The sequence below is a fragment of the Lactuca saligna genome, chromosome 5, assembly GCF_052625555.1.
Source record: "Lactuca saligna cultivar CGN05327 chromosome 5, ASM5262555v1, whole genome shotgun sequence".
In the NCBI taxonomy this organism is placed as follows: Eukaryota; Viridiplantae; Streptophyta; class Magnoliopsida; order Asterales; family Asteraceae; genus Lactuca; species Lactuca saligna.
Genome location: NC_136421.1, coordinates 177,644,280 through 177,654,655, shown reverse-complemented (window position 1 = coordinate 177,654,655; position 10,376 = coordinate 177,644,280). Strand labels below are relative to the sequence as shown.

The 10,376-nt window shown below is 34.9% G+C and overlaps 1 non-coding gene across 1 annotated transcript; it reads left to right on the top strand.

The window, feature by feature from the left end:
- Window positions 1-1,056: 1,056 nt before the first annotated feature.
- Window positions 1,057-1,163, top strand: LOC144999203 (small nucleolar RNA R71). The gene has a single exon (XR_013660722.1). It is a non-coding gene; the product is annotated as a small nucleolar RNA R71 (small nucleolar RNA).
- The last annotated feature ends 9,213 nt before the right edge of the window (window positions 1,164-10,376 follow it).

Below are 10,376 nucleotides of genomic sequence, written 5' to 3'. Positions count from 1 at the left end.
CCGTGACTTCACCCAAATCTTTTCTAGCAGCAAAAAGACCCTTTAGCAAGTTCAAGTATTTGGGTGTTTGAAGCATTGTTTCCACAAATGGGACCTTGACTTGAAGGGCTTTAACGTGTTCCATGAAAGCTCTATATGCCTTGACCCTTTCATCAGGTACGGTTCGGATTGGGAATGGTAAAGGAAGGTTGTAAGGCTTTAAGGAAACAACTGATTTGTGATCAGGGCATGGACTAGTCGAGTCCATTAGAGGGAGTCGGCGAGTCTGGTCGGGTTTAGCTGAACTCGACCCTTCTGTCTTTTCTGCATGCACAGTGGTCATAGGAGTGAAAATTTTTCCATAGCTAGAGGTTATAACATTCACATTCGCCATTCTTGGATTAATCTCAGTTTTACTCGGAAGTTCACCCGGTCTTCTCTCATTCACTTGATGTGCAATTTGACCTAGTTGTTTATCAATGTTAAGAATAGATGCTTGCTGATTCCGAAGTATATTTCTGGTCTCATGTATTGCAGCATCATGATCACTGTGTCTTTTCTCGGATGCAGTTATGAATCTTGTGAGCATTTCTTCTAAATCAGTTCTTTTTTCCATAACCGGTTCTTCCTTTTGATAGAAACCCCTCTCTTTTTGCTTTTATTTCTCTTCCTTTGCCTTTTTGCTTGTATTTCTCTTCCTTTGTCAATTCTCATCGTATCTGTCCCCACTTGAATAGAAAACTTGCGCCTTTTTGTTTCCATTATCATCCAAATCACAGTCTTTAGTTATGTGCGGTCCCCTACAATATTCACATCCCACCCGGATAGCGTGGATTGTTTGATCCATTTTCTTCATTCTTCTGTCTAAACTATCTAGTTTCACCATCATTGCCGCCATGCTGTCGTTGACCGTGTTCACCACCCCCCTACTTACATCATTTCGTGGGTTGTGGTATTCTCTAGAATGTTTAGAGATTTCTTCAATTAATTCTTTGATTTCCGGGGGTGGTTTCCTTGTGAGCGGGCCTTGCGAATCAAGGAACTGCCTTATGGTGACATTGACTCTGTTGGCTATTAAGGTCATGGTGCGGGCAATTCCTTAGCAGGCTATTGTACCTCTCCCACGCTTCATACAGTGACTCTACAGCTTGTTGTTCAAAGTTAGCAATGGGCTTATTTAACTTGACTATTTTAGAAGGTGGGCAGAAGTGCCCTATAAATTCTTCTTTCATCTTGGCCCATTTGGTGACTGACCCGGGAGGGAGTGACTTGAGCCAGTCTTTTGCAGCACCTTTGAATGTAACTTGGAGCATGTGAAGTAGCTGAGTCTCGCGAGGCACGTTTGGAACATTAAAGTAATCCGCTACATCATTGACTTCTTCCAAATGTTTGTAAGCATCTTCGTGGTCTTTTCCATAGAAAGGAATCTCCTTAATTTGAGCGAGTATGTGGCCGTTTAGTTCGAAAGTAGCAGTAGCGGGAATTGCGGGTTGCACAAGTCCCGGTTTGGTGTCGTCACACATCCTCTTCTTCCATTCCCCCATGGGGATTTCATCAATGTTAGCGATGACAATGGCTAATTCGTCTTCAAAGTCGGATTTGTGCCCGAAAGTAAGATATTCTCCTCCCTCAGTCTTGTACGTGGCGTCTTCTTTAATCGGGTCTTCGATTGCTAAAGAGGCGTTGGATGCTCCTAATTTGCTGCTCTTCTTCTTGCTGAAAACGGACTTGAGGTTCTTTAGTGGCGAGTTCTTTGAAGAAACGGATTCTCCAACAGCTTTTCCTTTGTTCTTCCTTAGTGCGGATTCCGGGTCTTCTAGAGGAGGGACCACAGGTGTATCAGATCCTCGGGTCATGAAACAACTGCAACCAAAACAAGAAAAACATGTAAAAAGAACAAAAATAAAATAAAAATTAAAACTGTGAACAGCGATGGACTCGCCGAGTTGTCATGAGTGCACTCGGCGAGTTCAAGGCAAAAACAGAAAAGTTTTCTAATTAACCTACTAAAACAGATATTTATTAAAACCTTTACTAACTACCAAATTACCTAAGAATTAACTTTGTGTGAGATAAATCCCACACAAAGGATCGATTAAAATAGAAATTAGTGCTAATTTAGAACCGCTCATTGGCAACGGTGCCAAAAACTTGATGTTTGTGAACTCAACTAGTTTTAAACCTACTTTTAATTATAAAATAAACACACAAAGGTAGTGGACCTATCAATTGTGGTAAAGCTAAATAAGTAAGGTATCGAACACAATAAAATTGGTAAGTGTTGCATATCAGGCTCTTGGTGCTTGTTTTAACCCATAAACTGCTTTATCTAACACATAACAATGATCAGGAATTGAGAATTGATAAAACATGGTGGTTGTTCACCGTAAAATGTTTCTTTGAGAACTCCACTAAGAAATGCACACTTCACATACATTTGATAGACATCAAAATCCTTGTGTGCTGCATAGAGATCAAAGGTTTCTTCATAATTGTTACCTTCTTGTTGCGAATAAACTTTAACTACAAGCCTAGCTTTATTTTGAATAATATTGCCTTCTTTATCAGTTTTATTTTTGAAAATCCATTTTAATCGAATCAAAGATGCATCATCTCGTTTTGGAACTTATCTCCAAACTTTATTTCTTTTAAATTCAGCCAACTCAGATTGCATAGAAACAATCCAATCTGGATCTTCCATAGCAATCTTGACTGTTTTTTGTTAAATATTAGAAATAAAGACATTAAACATACAAAATTGTTGATGAATTTTGAGCAGCTCATTTTTAGCACGAAGTTGAGCTCTTGTAAGAACTCCATCTTGAGGATCACCAAGAACTTGTTCCATTGGATGATTTCTCATCCATTTTTCTAATGGTGGATATACTGGATCAAAATCCAATGGAGCATCTTCGAACATATTATCATTCTCTGAAATTGAAAGAGAAAAATTATCATTAACATCCATAAAAGTTTCATTTGGATTATTATTCGACACATTAACCTCCCTCTCGACAATTTTATTTGCTTATTGCTCCCCATCAACATTATCATTCATTCTCCTATTATCGCCCTCGAAAGAATCCTCCCCCTCAACACGAGAATTCATATGCAAGTTCTCCTCCTCTACTTGATTATATGGCATGCTTTTGTGAATTTCAGGAGAATGAGATGTCGAATTTACATGAGTAGCTTCATGAGTAAGTGTCGAAAAGTCAGAATGCTTGGTTGATTCATCAATTGATTATCATCAACATTGATTTTGCATCAGCCACCCTATCTGGAACACCAAAAATTAAATCAAAGTCAAAATCAGACGGATTGACACTTTTAGATTCATTAATAATTATCTTTTGGTCGAAACATTTTTCAACAAATTTGATATAATAATCATCAAAATTTAAGTTGAATGTCATTTCAATTTTTTGTGTTCGTCTATTCAAGACCCGATAGGCAACTGAATTCTAAGAATATCCAAAGAAAATTCGTTCATCAGCTTTGGATTAAAATTTCGAAAGATTATCCCTGAGATTCATGATAAAACACCTGCAGCCAAAAACATGAAAGAATTTGACATTAGGTTTTCAATTATTGATAATTTCATAAGGAGTAATATTGAATCATCGGTGAATAAATGAGCGATTTTGTGTATAACATGTAGTAAAGACTGCTTCAGATCAAAGGTATTGAGGAAGATTCGTATATGTAAGCATCATTCTTGCTGCTTCACAAAGAGAATGATTTCACCTTTCAACAACACCATTTTATTGAGGTGTGTAAGGTGAAGAAAAATTGTGCGAAATTCCTTTGTTAGTTAAAAATGAATCAAGAACATTGTTCTTAAAATCTAAACCATTATCACTCTTGATTTTTCAAACTTTCTTCTTCAAACTTGTTTCGATTTTCTTGATAAAATCAATCATGACTTGAGCAACTTCATATTTTAACCTAAGAAAATAAACCCAAGTAAATCGAGAAAAGTCATCAACGATAAAAAAAATGTACAATTTCTTGTTGAGAGTTTCAACAGTCGATTATCCACAAAGATCAATGTGAAGAAGTTCCAATGGTTCAACAATTTTCGAATAAATTACAATTGGAAGTCTATGTCGATGTTGTTTTCCTTGTTCGCAAGCTGCACATAAAGTATCATTATCAAATTTTAAAATAGGTAAACCTCGAACATGATCATTTACCACCAAGTTATTAAGATTTTGAAAGTTTAAGTGTGAAAGGCGCCGATGACAAAGCCAGCTAACATCTGAAGAAGCTTTCGGAAGTAAGCACACCGAGGGAATTCCATAAATCGGTTTGACCCTAAAAGTGAACATATCCCCATGTCGTTTGGATTTAAGTAGAATTTGGTTTGTGTTGAGATTCAAAATTATACTTCCTTATTCATTGAACACCACTTGATTGCCAATGCCCACAACAAGTTGCGAAAAACTTATCAAGTTATGTTGAAGACCTTCAACATAAGCAACACGATTGGCAGTAAATTTCCTATTTGTTACTTTCCCATATCCTTTAACTTGACATTTTTTTATTAGGACTTTCTCTGACTTTCATCTTTTGCTTTTCAAAACCGAACGCCACGCCTTGACTGAAGATATCGAATCTTTTGACAATGAACTAACATTCGACATTTCGTTCAAATACTTGTCATAGCCATTTTTGATTTGTTCTTGAGAGAAATTTCCTGTTTGATAAGATTTCCCTTTTCCTTCAAGCCAATGATCTATGTTTTTCACATTTGATCGACCCTTGGTATATGAGACTTTCAAGGCTTGTTTGGCAGGAGGATTAAGAAAATTTGGTTGCCAAGGTGTGTATTTTGGATTCCATTTTGATTGTAATTTTTCAACATTTTTCTTTTCATCTTATGTTCCAAAACCTTGTGGTGTATGATTTCGAAATTGATAAGATGTTGAGTTGTTTTGGGATTAAATTGACTTTGAAAACCCAATATTGAAAACCATTTGATTTCTTGTTTGATTAGTAGATTGAAACTTCTTGAACGATTGAAATTTTGAAACTCCTTTCCTTTCAACTTTTGATTATGATTTTATGAAAAAAAGAACGTTGTTTCTTTATTTTATATTTTTGAAAAATAATTTTGTGATGTTGATTTAGACTCATTTTTTTAGACAGAGCCGGATTTTTCTTGTTAACTGACGTTGATCAAGATTTTGTCTTAAGCTTTTCAAACACTTTCTTTTTAGCTGTTTTCTTTGTCAAATCATTTAGTTTATTTCGAGACTCAAGCATCTACCAAAAAAATTTCTTTCATGCTTGTCTCTTTGAAATCCCATTTTCTTTTGAAAATTCGGCAATTTTCGCTTTAAACTCTTGTGAATTTAAGTTATCTTTTGAAATCACAATTTCAACGTCAACTTGTTTCTTTGAAATTTTTGTTTTTTCAATCCATTTTCTTTGTGGTTTTTGTCTTTGAAATGTGTATCAATTCTTTGTAAGATTGTTTTCGACAATGATTTGATTAGAAAAGAACACTTCATTCGATGTTTTCTTATCATCTTCTTCTACCATTTTTTTAAACACAGGTTTGATCTGATCAAGATTCCTAGTTGTAACAAACATTTGATTTGGAAAGATAACATAATCGGAACACATGAAATTTGGATACACAACTAAACGTGTTTCTAGGAAATGGGCACCTTTTTCATTCATCACTTTGTCAAAAAATTTAGTTCCACCGTACACCTAATCTACAACAACTCTTGGTATTTCAGTTTTTTTTCGAAATTTCATCAATATCCTCCTCATCAACATTGTTGTCAGTTTGACTATCTCTGACACTTACATATTCATCATCACAAACTTTCGAAGTTGAGGGTTGGTCAGTGTCACTATTGTCTAATGAATAATTACATTTTTCATTGCCTTGAGCTAAAGATGTGACATTAATGACAGACAACTGAGAACAATCGATAGACTCTTCTTGCTCAATTTCACTAATTACACTAATATTATAAGAATTATCGTCAATATCAACAAAATTAGATTAAGTGTCAGCTTTCGAAGTCTCAGTCCTTTTCAAAAACTTTTTTTGTTTATTCTTGGTTAATGTTTCATTCACAATGTCAACTAATTCATTAGCATCCAAAAATTCATCTATTTTTACAATTCCATAAGCAAATATATTATCAGGCACTTTATCAAACTCAGCTATTGTCTTTTCGCAATCATAAGACACACAATCAATCTTTTCTCTTTCAAAAGCTAATAATGGTAATAACTTCCTATGTTGCTCTTTGCTTATATTAGAAGAGTGATGTAAAGCAGTTAATTTTGCATAAAGTCTCTTAGCAGAATTACAATATATGTTTCTTTGTGGTAATAACATGCAAACTTCATTATTCAAATTGTCCCTATCACACATAAGATTGGTAATTCGTAACTCAAGATATTCTACTTTTCTTTTCTTCGAATCCAACTGCTTCTGAACTTCTAGTAACTGAGTACTAGATTTCTTAGCCTCATTACTAGCAGAGATAACCAAATTATCAAAATAAGCAACAGTATCATCAAAAGCAATTAATTGAGAATCATAAGCACTTAAAGGAACATTGAAACATTGAAGAATACAATGTACCTTCGTTGGCATTCGTGATTTGTCTCCATTCTAGGTCATAAAACAACAACCAATCACCTATTCTTCCTCATCTTCCTCAAACTTATCATACATTTCCCCATGTGTAGGATTACGTATCCCTTTGTCATCGGAGCCAGAACACCAAATTTGATACGTTCCTTCATCCTCACCTTCTCCTCTTGCCACCAATGACAAACCTTTTGCCTTTGCTCTCACTTCTTCCAAACGTTCGTGTTGGTGCATGGAAATGCTCCACAAATAATGAGTGTTTATTAGGTTGTATTTTCCTATTATTGTATTTATGGTGTAGGTACTCTCCCTCCTATATAAAGGGAGATATGGTCATTTCTTACTTTAGCTAGCTCATTTTTTCTTAGTAAGTGATTAGAAATGCACTTCTCAGCATGTAATCTCTAGAGAGAGAAAGTTGGTGTGTTCTCCCACCGAGGAGAGTTTCTCTCCCACCATGTTCTTCATCTAATATTATTATTATTATCTCTCTTTGTTCTTAGCCTTCTTCCATGAACTCATAATGTGTTCTTCGTGTTCATACTTTCAAAAACACGATTACTCTCAAGATATCTTGCTTCCGCATTCACCGTTCGTATAAAAATGGGTCTCAACAATTGGCATCAGAGCCGTACCTTGAATATCTCATGATTAGTTCAAGGGAATGACTCCCGTTCGGTGATTATCTTGTGATTTTTTCGTGTTTCTGCAAGAAAAATTTTTGGGTTTCAATGCACCACAAATAATGAGCATTTATTAGATTGTATTTTTTTTTTCCTTTATTGTATTTATGGTGTAAATACTCTCCTTCCTATATAAAGGGAGAGTTGGTCATTTCTTATTTTTAGCTAGTCCACTTTTTCTTAGTAAGAGATTAGAAATATGTAATCTCTAGAGAGAGAAAGTTGGTGGGTTCTCCCACCCAGGGAGAGTTTGTCTCCCACCATGTTCTTCACGCAATATTATTATTATCTCTCTTTGTTCTTAGCCTTTTCCATGAACTCATAATATGTTCTTCGTGTTCATACTTACAAAAACATGATTAATCTCGAGATATCTTACTTCTGTATTCACCGGTCTCAACAATTGGTATCAGAGCCGTACCTTGAAGATCTCACGATTAGTTCAAGGAACGATTCCCGTTCGGGCATTATCTTGTGATTTTTCCGTGTTTCTACAAGAAATTTTTTTGGGTTTCAAACCGAAATTTTTTTTATGAAGTTCGTTCTTAGTTCTATTTTTCTAGGGTGATTCTATCTTAGTGAAAATAAAATGTTGCTGCTGCTGCTCATTCTTTTTTCTGCTAGAAAATGATGTTCTTGAAGTTCTTAGTATTTCTCTGTTGAAGAAACGAAGAAAAATGGGAGAAGAAATTATTTTTGTGGTCTCCAAAATGTTGAAGAAATTATTCCGGGAGGTATTTGTTCATGGAAATGAGAAGACACAATTAATGGGCTTATTTTCTTTGAAGTGGTGCTTTTTTTCCCAGCAACTTGAAAATCTTCTTTTATTCCTCTTTATTCTTGCTCTGAATCTTAATTTTAAGAAATCTGGATGTAATATGTTTTTGTCTAAAGCACCTTGTCCTTATTACTCTTTTGGGTAAAGAGTACTCCACTATTTGCTCCCTCAAAAATACAAAAACCCTGTGACATTGTGCAATCTCATCACCTTTTGTCTTAAAACCCACCTGCACACTCTTCTTTTTGTCTTCCCAATACCCGCTTGTTGACTTAAAATGCTTTAAAAATATTCCCCTCAATAAAATATGAATAAATATGTAATCTCTAGAGAGAGAAAGTTGGTGGGTTCTCCCACCCAGGGAGAGTTTCTCTCCCACCATGTTCTTCATGCAATATTATTATTATCTCTCTTTGTTCTTAGCCTTCTTCCATGAATTCATAATACGTGCTTCGTGTTCATACTTACAAAAACACGATTAATCTCGAGATATCTTACTTTTGCATTCATCGTTCGTATAAAAATGGGTCTCAATAGTTCAACATAATACGCTTCGTCTTTGATATTTCTTTTTCTTCTCCTCTTTCTTTCGAAGCATACAGTTACTTGCCATATGATTTGCACCATGACAATAGTGATAGTCGACACCTGCATCACCTTTGAGCTTCTTTTCAACTTTCGAATCTTCAGTCTTTGATTCTATCTTCTCGAACCTTGTCTCCTCATTCACTTTTCCAGGAAATCTCACTTCGTCACACCAATCCTCACTTTTCAACCAAACGGCTTTTTATAAAATTTCTTTACTTTGATGTTGGAGTAAAAAGCAATGGCTTCGTCATCTGAATTAACAACCACACCTTCATCATCAGTACTCTCTTTTTCAGTAGCTTCTTTCTCAAATACTTTCGAAACTAAGGCAAGTCATCCTCCCAAGCCTATCTTTTATTCTTCATTCCTTTCGATAACCTCTGGCTCATGAGTTTTTAGTTGATTATAAAGATCATTCAAAGTTGAGGTATCGAAGCTCTGTTGAATTTTCTCCATGAGACTAACATTTCACCATTCTTTTCTTAATCCCATAATGAATGTGGGATTAAATTCCATAATTTTAGTTGTTATTCCATTATGAATGCATTTGTAGATGAGTTCATTCAAGGGATTGTAATAATGTTCGATAGATTCACCTTCCTTTTGCTTGAATTCTTTCAACTCAACCAAACAAAGCTTGACAAAGTTGATTTTCGTCTTTTCATTCCCTTGAAACTTCTCTTTGAATGTATTCCAGATCTCTTTTTCCGTTTTACAACTACAAACATAGTTATAAACAACAAGAGGAAGTGCACCACGAAGTTTCCTCATACATCTTTTCTTATTCTTCTTCATCCTTGTTGATTGATCTGTAACATATGGTGTCGAATCAGATGAACTAATTCCTTGAACATTTGTAGGAGAGATTACATTGCTTTCAATACATCCCTAAAGCTCTTCATCCAGTCCCTTCAAGTATTCTTCCATGCGATCAACCCATTGAAATTTGCATAGGAATCTTTGTTAAAGATCCTAATATATGAGCAAAAGACGTCATCGTGTTCATGCTGAAATTTTCCATTGATGTACGGATGAATTCTCGGAAACTTCAGAAATTTGAAAATTAATGGATGAATTGATCAGAAAAAGCAATTAGAACACTCGATTAAACAAAACTAGTTGTAGAATCGAATCACAACTAAAGATCAAGGATGATTTTCACTATCAAAAGTGTGGAAACTTTTGAATCCAATTACGAGATTCAAAATACAATTGACACAAAATGAAAATCAGGTCATTGCAGTATGATTATTGGCTCTGATACCAAATGAAGTTGTGATTTAATTGAGAATTGAAATGAGATTAGAAAACAAACAGATTCAAAACAATCAGAGTAAATAAAATCTTGTTTCAGCTCATATTATGCTTTCCAATACAGAGAGAGTCTAGACAAAAATGATGCAAAATTTGTAGTCTATCTACTGTACCTTCCCTATTTATATGAGAAAGAAAGCATGCAAAAAATACAAAGGACTTGACCATTAAGTTTCGAAACAACTATGCCTTTGTAAATAACATTACCTCACATAACGAACTATATTACAATTTTTACATCTTACTACTAACTTCGACTCCTACAGAAACCCTAATTTTTAGGGTTTGATGAGTATTTAGACACCTCTATGGATCATTTTGTCTCATCCTTTCATCATCCAAGTCCTTGATTCGTTCTTAGCAAACCCTAACCCTATAGGAGGGTGTTTTGAGGATAAAATGTGTTATTTGT